This window comes from Pan troglodytes, chromosome 8 (genome assembly GCF_028858775.2).
Source record: "Pan troglodytes isolate AG18354 chromosome 8, NHGRI_mPanTro3-v2.0_pri, whole genome shotgun sequence".
Taxonomy (NCBI): Eukaryota; Metazoa; Chordata; class Mammalia; order Primates; family Hominidae; genus Pan; species Pan troglodytes.
In genome coordinates, this window is record NC_072406.2 from 122,061,677 (window position 1) to 122,074,736 (window position 13,060).

The 13,060-nt window shown below is 42.0% G+C and overlaps 1 protein-coding gene across 1 annotated transcript in view; it reads right to left on the bottom strand.

The window, feature by feature from the left end:
- Positions 1-496: 496 nt before the first annotated feature.
- LOC134807048 (proline-rich protein HaeIII subfamily 1-like) overlaps positions 497-13,060 on the bottom strand; it is a 65,080-nt gene continuing 52,516 nt past the window's right edge. The window contains exons 7-9 of the mRNA XM_063780511.1: positions 8,706-8,841; positions 2,143-2,223; positions 497-1,238 (exon numbers count right to left, since the gene is read on the bottom strand). The gene's annotated coding sequence lies outside the window, so the exon portion shown is untranslated. The remainder of the gene's footprint in view (positions 1,239-2,142; positions 2,224-8,705; positions 8,842-13,060) is intronic.

Consider the following 13,060-nt stretch of genomic DNA (forward strand, 5'->3'; position numbering starts at 1 on the left):
TTGCAGGCATACCTCATTTTATTGCACTTTGCAGACACTGAATTTTTCACAAATTGAAGGTTTGTGACAACTCTGCGTCAAGCAGGTCTATCGGCACCATTTTTCCAATAGCATGTAGTCACTTTGTGTCTCTGTGTCAGTATTTTTTAGCAATAAAAGTATTTTTTAATTAAGGCATGTACACTTTTATACATCATACTATTGTGGATTTAATAGACTATAGTATAGTGTAAACATACCTTTATATGCACTGGGAAACCAAAAAATTCATGTGACTAGCTTTATTGCAATATTCACTTTATTGCGGTGATCTGGAGCTGAACCTGCAATATATTCAAGGTATTCCTGTACTTGTAACCAAAACATCCTCAGTGATAGAACTAGCAGTAGATCCTCAATAAGTATTTTTTGAATTGAACCAACTTGTAAAAACGTATTAATTATACATTGTCCTTCAAGTGATCCAATGCCTTGATCCCATTAAACTACACACATCTCATTAAGAAGCACTTCAGTGGCAGAGATTTTTTATTTATTTTAGAGGTTTACAGTAATCATAGGCCTCATGGGGTGCCTCAGATCACACTATGGAGGCAGCTAGACATGCTGCCTGCATGTGAGCCCAATTCTCTCTCCATTTCAATTTCCTTGTCTCTAAATCTAAGTGATAAAACTTGCACTTCCTTCTACCACCCCAGGGTCATGAAAAAGTTAGGAAACCAAACGTATTACATTTTATAAGGTTTGTTTTCCACTGCAAGAAGTGTGGATGCTATCTATATAAAGTGAGACTCCTCACATTTGGAGGGGCAATTTCTCTCTTGGGAAACTTGTGAGAAGAGCTCTTAGGTTGGCTCCTTACACTGATGAAACCTCTAATGAGGTGTCAAAACCACAAACAAAACTATAACACATTATGGCCAAAACAAACTTATTAAATGCTGATAAAATCGTTAAGATGAGTAGGTTGAATTGGATCGAGGTTTTTGACCATATTGTGCTCACACACTGGTGAGTCACAATCCCATGTGCCATATGTGTTATAAGTACTTGCTCACTAATAATTGTCCAAATTTTTTATTTACTATAGGGAACATCTGTTGGTTTTGCCCACTCTGCTTCCATTCTCCCATTTTCTAGTAACGCCCCTCAGTCTTCCTTTGGGGAATACTCCCATAGCCCCTCTTAGTCCATGTGGTTCAAATGAGGCCGATGCCACCTCCATCCCCACTTCCATCCTGGAGAGAAAGAAAGAGAGAGAAGATGTAGTCCTAGGCAGTCAGCATATCCCACTGCCCTGAAAACAGTGGCTGATTCAAGGATAGGGGACAGTGATTCCAAGTCAGTCCAATGAGTCTTAATCCTAGAACTTAACACTGAAACTATTGGGAGAAGAAAGCTCTCTTTTCACAGAGGGTGCTAAGCTTTGGGGATACAAACCGAAGCCTGCCAACAGCCATTTATCACTCATGAAAAGACTCTGTCTGACAGTGTCGATAGAAAGAAAAGTAGAACCTAGAGATGAATAAATAGTCTAAGTTCTGACAAAACCATTTGATCCCCTGGATCTAGCCAGGACTAAAGCCTCTACTGCTGGATATTCTTTAATTTCACAAGTCAATAAATATCAACTCTTGCTTAACTTGGTTTGGGTCAGGGTTTTGTTCCATGTGAGAATGCTGAGTTTGCATTTTTGAAAAATAAATTAGAGTGAAATCAAGGTTACCCTTATAATAACCTCTCTCACTAACATTCTGGTATGCTTTCTTGAGTGAGTGAGAGTGGAGTGGAGAAGGAGCCAATGCCAGCGATGGCATTTTGCTTGCAGTTTAGGTGCCTCTTAAAGTGAGAGACCAAAAATCTGAGCCACCAAAGTAATGTGTCCTGCTCCTGCCCACGATTCATCTGTGCATCTTCACAAGATAAAAGACTGAAACCTCTTTACTATTATTTCTGAAGTTCCTTCCAGCTCTATAGCTTCCAGAGTGTCTAAATGACTTTTATCATCACAGTGCAGTTCTGTCTATGGCTTTTTGTATTTCCTTAAGCATTCCTGCCCAACCCACAGCAACATTTGCACTTAGACAACCCTAAGCAGTCAACAGCCCTTATAATACCACTTCACAGATGAAGAAACTGAACCTGAGAATGGTGAAGTGACTTGCTCAGCCACAGAGCATGGGAAACTCAAGTTTGCTTCCTAACCAGCTCCCTTTCTTCCTCCTGCAAGGGCAAAATGAGACCATAAATAGGAAAGCACTCTGAAAAGAAGGAATCTCTATTGATGCCAGATGTATTATTATAAAGTCAAACCTAAGTATAGGGTGACCTTGTTATCACCCCCAGAGGTGGAGATGCTTACAGATCTGGCCGGTTTAATCTCTGGATACCCTGGGGAGAGTATCTGGGGCTTTCTCCAGTAGGGTTAAGTTTTGCATGTTCCTGACATCACTTTCTCCAGAGGGGACCCATCAGAAAGAAAAGAGTGACATCCCCTCATTCCTTAAAAACATCACCCCCTCAATTTTGCACAACTCAGGCCAACCCAAACGTCAGAGGGTAATAGTGTTGATGTCAGGATTCAAAATTTATGGACAGTGTGGACATATGCGATGGTTTGTTTGGGGAAATGGATTTGTCATGTGCAGGATATATGGCACCAGATAAAACATCCTGACAATATTACACGATTGGGGAGGAGGGGGTGCACAAGGATATTATTTTGAAAATACACTGTTATGACATTTTAAAAATTCCAGAGTGAATGCTGAGAAGATCCAGAGGTTAATGTGATGCTGGAACATGCAGCTGTGCAGGACCATAAAGAGTCATCCATTTTGTATCACAAAGTACATTTTTCATCTTCTTCTCCCTCAAATCATGGAATTGGGGGCAGGGATATTGTAAGCAAATTTGATTTAAGTACATTTAAAGGAGACTAATACAAAAGTAATAATAAAGATTCATCTTTTTGAAATTTTGAAAATAATCCAAGCTGGGCGTGGTGGCTCACGCCTGTAATCCCAGTATTTTGGGAGGCTGAGGCGGGCGGATCACGAGGTCAGGAGATCAAGACCATCCTGGCTAACATGGTGAATCCCCGTCTCTATTAAAAATACAAAAAAAAAAAAAAAAAATTAGCCAGGCATGGTGGTGAGCGCCTGTAGTCCCAGCTACTCAGGAGGCTGAAGCAGGATAATGGCGTGAACCTGGGAGGCAGAGCTTGCAGTGAGCCACGATTGCGCCACTGCACTCCAGCCTGGATGACAGAGCGAGACTCCATCTCAAAAAAAAAAAAAAGAAAAGAAAAGAAAAGAAAAGAATCCAAATAATCTAAAAATAAAAATTTGTCCAAAATTGCAAGATTTTTGACCTGCAATCCCAGCAAACTATAAACTCTGCTTCTTCTCTTGCCAGCTGGCCAACATAAATGGCTGCCATCCTTTGCCAAGAGGACTCTTATATCATGAGATTTGTTTGTTTGTTTGTTTTCTACTCATCTGAGGTCTCATAAAGTGCAACCCTAACAAAATGCAGCTTCCTTATACTTAGATGCAGTAAAGTTTTTCAGAGGGCCTGTTATATATAGGCTTTCACATGTCTGCTATTTTAAACCTCACAATAGCTCTAACAGGTAGATAACGCCATCCTCATTTCACAGAAGAGAAAACGGAGGCTTAAAGGATTTGAGTAGCTTGCCCATGGTTATGTAGTGAGGAAGTTGCAGAGCCAGAACTCACATTCAGGGCTTCTATCTCCTCTCCACCACAACCACTCAAGCCAAAAGAGATGAATTTGACTGCATTTATGCATATAGTCATTGTTCTCCAGGCATGTGTCAGACACTGTGCTAGGCACTAGGTCAGTGAGGACGGGAAGATTCCAGAACCAAGATTTCATACGGGCAGGCAGTGCTATAAGGCCTAGGGTCAGAAGTTCCAGGTCAGTTCCAGCAGGTATCAGTATCTGGAGATATGCATGGCAGTGAGAGATGGACAGGGGTGGGGTGGGTCCCCTTCGCCTGGATGGTGTGTTGAACAGCACAACCAAAGCTAAGAGTGCTTCCCTTCTAGGTTAGGTTAACTTCACACCAGAAATTATGGAGATTCATTGTAATGATAGAAATAGAAATAAGAAAGCTCAGCCAAGTTGGTAGGCCTCTCGTGTGAACCAAGCTAAACCACCAGACTGCACAGAAAGAAAAAAATCCATGGCCCAGCCTAGGGAGTTTGGGAGTCTTAGGGAGTTTTGCTCTTGGTTTGGGATCTGGAAGCTGGTAGTCAAATCAGCAGGTTATCTCATGGACTTTCAGGTCTGGTGCTGACTGGTCCCTGGCATCCTACCATTACCATGCCTCCGCTGTTTCCTTTCTCTCTCCTTCTACTTCAGCGGCTCCTGTTGCAACTGACCAAGTCCTGATTCCATCCTTCTTCCCTCCCCATAGAGCAGCTTGTTCAGGACTTCTACGACTTCATGAATTGTATTTACTGTTTTTTTCTCTCTATGTATCTTTTGGCTTTTTTTCTTCCTACCAACTGATTCTCTCACTCTCTCTTACTGATTATTCTCTTACTCTCTGACTACTGAGGGAGAACCTCTGATTTGGTTCACTTAGACACTATTTCCCTCTAGTGCAAAGGTCTTGCACCAGGCTACTTTTTAGACTGTGGGCCAACCTATGCACTAGCTGACCTTGGGTCAAGTGCTCACTCCTGATCCAATTAGCTATGATGTTGGGGATGGGGTAGGGGTGGGGTCCTATGGGACACAGCATGACCACCTACCTGTGCATAAAGAGCTTAAGGCCATTTCCTCAGCAAGGAACTGTAGGTGTAGGGTTGCCAGATAAAAAACAGGATACACAGTTAAATCTGAATTTCAGATAAACAGTGAATAATTTCCTAATAGAAGTATGTCCCACAGATGGCATGGGACATGCAAATACTATTTATTGCTAAGCTGAAATGTAAATTTGTTGCTAAGCTGAAATGTAAATTTAACAAGGTGTCCTGTATTCTTATTTGCTAAATCCAGCAACCCTATATAAGGGGAATTATTAGAAGAACTTGTAGATATCCCTCGAAGGCTTGGCCAGTTCAAAAAAGAAAGGAGGTAGGAGAACCAAGGCCATGGATGCAGAGAAGGACATCCAAACTCGTCATCAAAATCAAGGGACAGGAAGCAGGTATAGGAAGCCACAGACAATAAACCCATAGATCCAGAGAAGGAATCCATGGGTGGGAGAAGTAGGAGGAGGGTGGTCCCACGTACATGCCTGATGCACAAAACTGTTGTCCCCAGCAAGCTTGTAGGTGATCTCCATGGGCAACATGTGGGAGGGGGTTCTGGAAGACAGGCAGGCAGCAGGATTCTGCTCATGGGTTCATCCAGACAAGGGACATAACCTGTGCCTATCAATGGGAAGAGGGAGATGTTAACGACATTGTCCAATCTCCAGGACAACTTGGCTTACAAAACCATAGCACAGAGAATACAGAGCAGAAAATGTAAGCAAAAGTTCAATTGTTTCAATTAGGCAAAGGTAGCCATAGGCTGTAGTTCAGGAAGCAAGCAAGCCTCTGGGACATAAGCCATGCCATTGGGATACTGGGCTCAGATGAGCACGACTAAATTGAGGTCCTACTTCTGCAGGCTGGAGACTCCAACCAACCATCTGCCAAGATAAGGGTGGGCTCAGGAACCAAGGAAGGGTTCGATTTCCTAGTAAGTGAGGCAAAGGAAGGCTGGGCTTGGCAACTCACAGTGCTATAATTTTTTTAACTTTCACTTCCTGGGACGCTGGGGAGTCAAACCAGGCTGAACTTCCCAGAGTTGGGCCTGGACATGGAGCTGAGAGAAAGAAAGTCTGAGACCTGAATGAATGGGGAGCAGGAATCAAATTCAAAACAAAGATTCAGCAAAGAAAATAAGGCAAGATCACAGGAGTAGTGAGGGAGACAAGGCCTAGAAAGATCCTCTCAGATAAATGTCCCTAGGGCACCTGCATCAAACCTGTGGGCAGGCAGATAGGAGTGAAATGGTTTGGGCTTTGGTTTGGTTTTTGATCACGTTGCACCACAATCCACACTTTATATACTAGTTTACCTTTACTAGGTAGGTTGCATGCTAATATTTCCTAATCTCTAACCTCTTTTATTTCATTTCTATGTTATTTAGAAATATGACTCACTACATTGATTTCATAGCCCATTAATGGGTCATACCTCATAGTTTGAAAAACATCAGCTTAGATTATATTCGATATACCTTTGGACTATTCATTTTTTTAATCACTGGCCCTTGGTAATGCTGTGTTTTGAGATGTCTGCCTTTCTCATACAACCCCTTCTCTGAGAACAGTTTCCCATTTCCCCCAGATGGGCTCTCCAAAGGCATTGAGGCTCTGGACATATGTGCCTACAACATGATATTTCCAATCTGAGCATATCTGATTGGAGAAGAGTGGACAACTGGCCCAAAATGGACCACCAAATGTTTTCTTCCAGAAATTTGGAATTTGGCCATTGAGATTAATAGTTAGTTGGATGGTGGGTGGTCCTTGAGACAGGACTATACAACATATGGTTGTACAGGTTGTGGACTACACAACTATAGAAATTACCAGTGACAGCCAGGCGCAGTGGCTCACACCTGTAATCCCAGCACTTTCGGAGGTCAAGGTGGGTGGATCACAAGGTCAGGAGTTCGAGACCAGCCTGGCCAATATGGTGAAATCCCACCTCTACTAAAAAATAAAAATAAAAAATAAAATTAGCCGGGCGTGGTGGCACATACCTGTAATCCCAGCTACTCGGGAGGCTGAGGCAGGAGAATTGCTTGAACCTGGGAGGCGGAGGTTGCAGTGAGCCGAAATTGCACCACTGCACTCCAGCCTGGGTGACAGAGTGAGACTCCATCTCAAAAAAAGAAAAAAAAGAAATTACCAGTGACATAGACTATAGGTAAAAGGTGCTCCCTAGGATGGCTTAGTGTACAACCTATACAACTGTACATGACAACCCCGCTGGAGTTGAAAGTTAATTTAGTTCCAGGGTTAAAATGACTGCATTCTATCAAGTACATATGAAACAAGGTTAAAAAAAAAAGCTTTTATGATATTACCAGCTAGAACCTAAATTTATTTTAGGGAAAGAATTATCTTTGTATAGGAAAGTACCATGATAAGCTGCTCAGGAAATCCTTCAATAACAAACATAAGTTGATGCCAAGACATCAGAGAAGGACAAAAGACATTCCACTGGAAATAAAGAAGAAATTTTCTCGGTTTTTCTCCTAAAATGTAGAGAAAGAGTTGAGCAATCCTATATTAGGAGGAAGCTGGTAGACCTGCCTGGAATGCCAATCTATAAGCAGTAGTGAAACCTCATTAGGATAATTTAAATGTCACTAAAAATGCAAAGAAAATTGGAAAATTTAGGCTAACAAAACTCAGAAAGAGAAGGGTACATTTTTAATGAACACTTTGATAAGCCATATGGGGTTGGGGTGAGTCCCCAGGGACATGATTGCATAAAGACAGATAGTTGTTTAAAACAAACAAACAAACAAACAAAACTCTAAAAAGGGTGGGTTGAGCAAAATCCATTTATTCTATTTTATTCTATACATTTCTTCTATTTTAGTAAGTTGTGCATATTGGGGCCAGAGCTGAATTGCTCAGGATGACAGAGGCTGAGTGTGGTCCTTCTACTTTGCTTTGTACCCCAGGCAGGATTCTGCCTCTCCTCCAAGTAGCAATTTGAAAAAGCATCCAATTGTTAGATTTCCCAATGTACCAACTTGTTAGTCTTCCCAGAATATCCAAGGGCTTTTGTCTGGCTCTTGGTACAAGTAAAGGGGAAAATGACAAATAGAGGGAGAGAGAAGAATGAAAACTAAGGAGACAAGTTGGGACCAGGTGAAGTGAAGGGCCAGGGATACTCACCAGTGGTAGGTGGCTTCAGGGTGGTGACACCTCTCTTTCATTTGAGGTTTGCACCCCTGTGAGTGTAAGCCCTTCCTCTACTTATTCCTCACCAATTTCTCACTACAATCTCTTACTCTCATAAATAATTTGTGTGAGTGTGAAGTATATATGTATGCATGTGTAACTCAAAGGAAAAAAAAAAAAAGGAAAAAGGGTGGAACAGAACAGAGACCAGCCAGGTACGGTGGCTCACACCTGTAATCCCAGCATTTTCAGAGGCCAAGACAGGAGGATTGCTTGAGCCCAGGAGTTCCAGGCTGCAGTGAGCTGTGATTGTGCCACTGCACTCCAGCCCAGGCAGTAAAGAAAGACTCTATCTCTAAAAAAAGAAGAAGGAAAAAAAAAAAGAGAGAGAGAGAGAGACAGAGAGAGACCATTTGAGCTGAAGACTTCAAAAGGGAAAGGAATCTTTAAAAACAGAAAACAGAAGCTCCATTGGGAATTCAGAAATATCTTGGGAAAGCTTTAGATACCCATATGATAAGGCGATCATTCCAATTTCACCTAGACCTTATGGGAAAGGGAAGCTCCAGCTAACAACTGAGTTACATGCAGAATTGAAACAAAAGCCAGCCTACAGAGAGAGAACATGTTTAGCACACACAGAGAAAAAGAGATCATGTTGCTTCTTATATTAATTAAATAAACTAAGCTGTGGTAACGAGCATACAAAATCTTATAATTGCTCAAAAACAATAGGAGTTTATTTTTCACTCACCCAGTATCCAACTGAAGACAGCTCTCCCAGCTGAAAACAGCTCCCCTCCATGTGATGATTCAGAAACCCAGGCTCCTTCCGACTCCTGGCTGCACTGTTCCTTAGGGTCTTGGGCCTCATGATTATCTGTATTCAACTAGCAGGAAGGGAATGAGAGCCAGGAGAGGACACACTGGCTTCTTGGCCTGGAAACAACCTACATCACTTCCACTCACATTCTGTTGGCTAGAACTCAATCATGTAGCCACACCTAACTGCTTGTACAGCCAGGAACGTGTGGTCTAGCTGTGTTCAGGATGAAAAGGAAATGGATTTTTAGTAAATAGCTATCAGTCTATCACAGTCCACCCTCCTGTATGCCAACTGTCCATTTGCATCCTTCTTCCCTCATGGAGACTACACCCATGCCCTCCTCAAGAAAGAAAACCCAAAGTCCCATTCAGCCACTACATCCACCTCAAAGTCCAGGATGCTTGAGGACACAATGTCTTCTTAATCAGGTCTATATGCGGTTCCTCCTGGTCCAGCAATTGATGAACTCAAAGACCAGTTACCTGTCCCTCTAACACATGTCCACTATATTGTGGTGGACCCAAGACCTGATATCTGCAAAAAGACTCCCATTCAGAAAAAAAAGAAAAATGAGAAGAACACAGTACTTACTTAATAGCATGATGGAATTCTGCTGGGCCAACAGTGTAAAGACCCTCTGCGTGGCAGGGGAGATAAATTCCTTGCCTAGTCCTTAATCTGCTCTCTGGGAAGAATTTTTTGTCTATTTTTGTTTAGGGCCCCTTACTCTACCCTGTTGGGTATCCTTCCATGTCCATTATTTTTTTTAGCCACTTCTGGAGTGTCCTCCTTGAAGACTGTACCCCCTTTATACAGCTGTCAAAATACAGAATTAAAATAAATTTAATGCAAAAGTCTTAATTGGCTTTATTTGCAATTCTAGAATCGGGCAACACTTCATCCCATAAAATAGAGTGAGTGTTCTGATGAGCCAAGCAGAGGAGGCTGGTTTTACAGACAGAAAAGAGCTGAGGAAAGCAGACACAGGAAACAAAATGTGGATTGGTTGTCTCAAAGTTACATTTCTGGTAAAGGGTAAAGATTAAAGCAAAGGGGGCTTTGTTTTTCTTTTTCTTTTCTTTTCTTCTTTTTTTTTTGAGACAGGGTTTTGCTCCATTGCCCAAGCTGGAGTGCTTTGGTGCAATCACAGCTCACTGCAACCTCAAACTCCTGGGCACAAGCGATCCACCCGCCTCAGCCTCCCAAGTAGCTGGGACTACAAATTTACACCACCATGCCTGGCTAATTTTTTATTTTTTGTAGAGACAGGGTCTCACTTTGTTGCCCAGGCTGGTGCAGAGGGGACTTTCTTACGTCTGCTAAAACTGGCCTGCTTGGGGATTTAACTGTTATCCCTTTCTCTCTCCTGGTTTTTTGGAAGGTCACATAAACAACTTAATTTCAGTTTGGTGATGTGGAACTTAAGCATGAGTGACTCCATTTTGATTTAGTCTGTTGGGCCCAGTGCAGGAGCTCAGTTCAAGCCAACAGCCTCCTGTAAATTTTATTTAACACAGCTCACTTTCTGCTCATACAAATTTAGGACGGAAGGGTAAGGCTTAACCAATCAAAGATTATTTCATCCAAGCTTGTGATTTTTTTTTTTGTAATACAATTCCCTCAAAAACAGAAAGTTTCTCGTTTATTTGTTTCCAGTAAATTCCAAGTGCCAATAACCACACCCAGAGTTCTTTCCTAGACCTAGTTCTGAAGGCCAAATTATTTTCTTCCTTGTCTCCAAAGATTTCTCTCAATTTAATGGCAGCCACCTTGAGACCATCTGAACAATAGGTCTGGGTGGAAAGCAGCCCTTTGCTGCAGAGTTGAGTTGCTATATTTAACTGAGATTTCTTAATGGGCTTTTCTCCCTTCAAAGTTTTTTTCTTTTTTTAGAGGCGGGCAATTGGGTTTGTGTTTTTTTGGTTTTGGTTTTTTTTTTTTTGTCTTTGTTTTTTTGTTTTCTCATTCAGTCTATTTCCAGTTGGGTGTCCAGAATCAATAGGTTTTTCCAAATTTGGGGATTGTTTATTCTCTTTTGTTTCTGCTTATAAACTGGCCAATTATTGCCAGGGAATGTATTTTTCTAGTAATAAAGTGCAATAAGCAGCAAATAACTCAACTGTAACACACAACAATGTTCTATCTCTTTATAATGGCTTTCCCTAGAGTTACAGGACAGCAGATATTTGCTTGGCCTTCCAAATAGTTTTAAGAACTATTTTGCCACGGCATAACACAGGTCACCATTTCTTCAGCCTATTCTGTTTTCTTGCTTCCCATGGCACAACTACTGAGTGCTACATATTATGATTATTTCATACATTAGCACTCTTTCTGACACTGACTTCTTTACTACTTAAGGTAAGTAAACTGCTGTTGAAAATAAATCAAAAATGTATAATGACTCAAACACAATAGAAATTTATTTCCTTCCCACGTAACAGTCTGAGGCAGTTGTTCCTGGTCGTTAAGTGGGTCCACTTCACACAGTGATTCAGGAATCAGACTGCCTTACCCTGTGGCTCTGCCACTCCTAAAACTTCTTCATCATCTGCATTCAGCCGCAGAAGGTAAAGAATGTGAAGGGGCATACCTGTTTATTACAAGTTTTGACCTAGAAAGGGTCCACATAACTTCCACCTAGGTTCTTTTAGCAAGAACTCAGTCATATGGCCATATCCAATTACAAGAGAAGCCAGAAGGTACATCCCCCGCTGAGCAGCCATTTTCCAACAACAACTCTATGTAGTTAACAGGGGTAGGCAAGCTATAGCTGGCTGGCTGAATCCAGCCCAGTGTCTGTTTTTGTAAATAAAGTTTTATTGAAACACAGCCATGCTCATTCATTTATGTATTATCTATGGCTGTTTTCACACTATAACAGCAGAGCTGAGTAGCTGCAACAGAAACCACACAGTCCACAAATCCTAAACACTTTTTTCTCTGGCACCTTGATGGAAAAAATGTATTGACCCTTGCTTTATGCTATGGAGGCTGGAACTGTTGTTGCCATCTTGCCACCACAAGGGGGAGTTTGGAACTGCTGGGGCCCACAACATGGAGGCTTAAAATGAAGCCAATCAAACAGAAGGCAGAGCCTAGAGATGGAGAGAGACCAAGCCCTGATGGCCTCATTTGAGCCTTGAAGCCCCACTCCTGAAGCCAGCTAGCCTTGGGCTTTTTCGTTGATTCAATACAGTTCATTCTTCACTTAAACCAATTTGAATTGGGTTTCCTGTCCCAACAGAAAGGGCCCTAATTGATAACCTCTCCTACTCTAGCAATAGCAGGCAACATGAGAGGGAGTGATATTTGTCTTATACTCAAAGCATAGTGATGAAACTTCAGTCTGATTTAGTACACCAATGGGTCGGACACGGACCATGCACAAGTGCTACTGAGGTGTAAAACCAACATGTGACATTTCCCCAGTTTAGCCCTGCAAGCTCTTGAGACACTGCTCACCGAAAGCTTCTTATGAATATTTCATGTTTCTGTCTGAGTCGATCAAATTTCTCAAAGCAGTTGAGGTGAGAGTGAAAGGCAGGGGTTCAATGAGGCAGCTGCTTAATGATTCCCTAAGTCTTGGGAGACCCTGGATAAAATTTGGCCAAGAAATAAAGGCAGAGATTTTTTCAGTCCAGCCTGTCCTGGAAAGGCACTGTGTCATCTCACGCAATGAAACATAATAGCCAGTCTCTCTTCCAGGCCGAGCTCTCGGAGCTCTCTGCAGGTGCACTGGCAGAGCCTGGAAAGCTTGGCAAAGGCCAGGTGGCTTTGTTCCCCTGCTGCCTCCTCTTTAGAAGTTGCTCATTACAGAGCAGGACGGTGGTGTTATATAACACAAGCTCAGCCTGATTCCACTAGAGTACAAGGGAGAGGAAAATGTCTAAATGTCTTAAACACACTACAGACTGAGACCATATATAGGACTCTTTAGACATTGACAGACGGGCAATGCATTGAAGTCATAATACACCCTAGACTTCCTGTACAGTGCCCCTTATAAACGCAAGCACTTGTTATATGATAAGAGTCTTCTAGAGTAGAGCCAACAACAGCAAAGCCTGTATTTCTAATAATTCTTGGGGTTGGCCAAGCAACCTCTTTCCATGGATCTCCAAGAGCTTTGCAAACATTTGCTGTGAAGAAACCTCATACACACACACACACACACACACACACACCCATATTTTTAAAAATCACCCTTGTGAATAAGGGTCATTATACACACTCCCATTTAATTAACAAACATGTCCTCTTGTAACCACATGCCTCCTGTG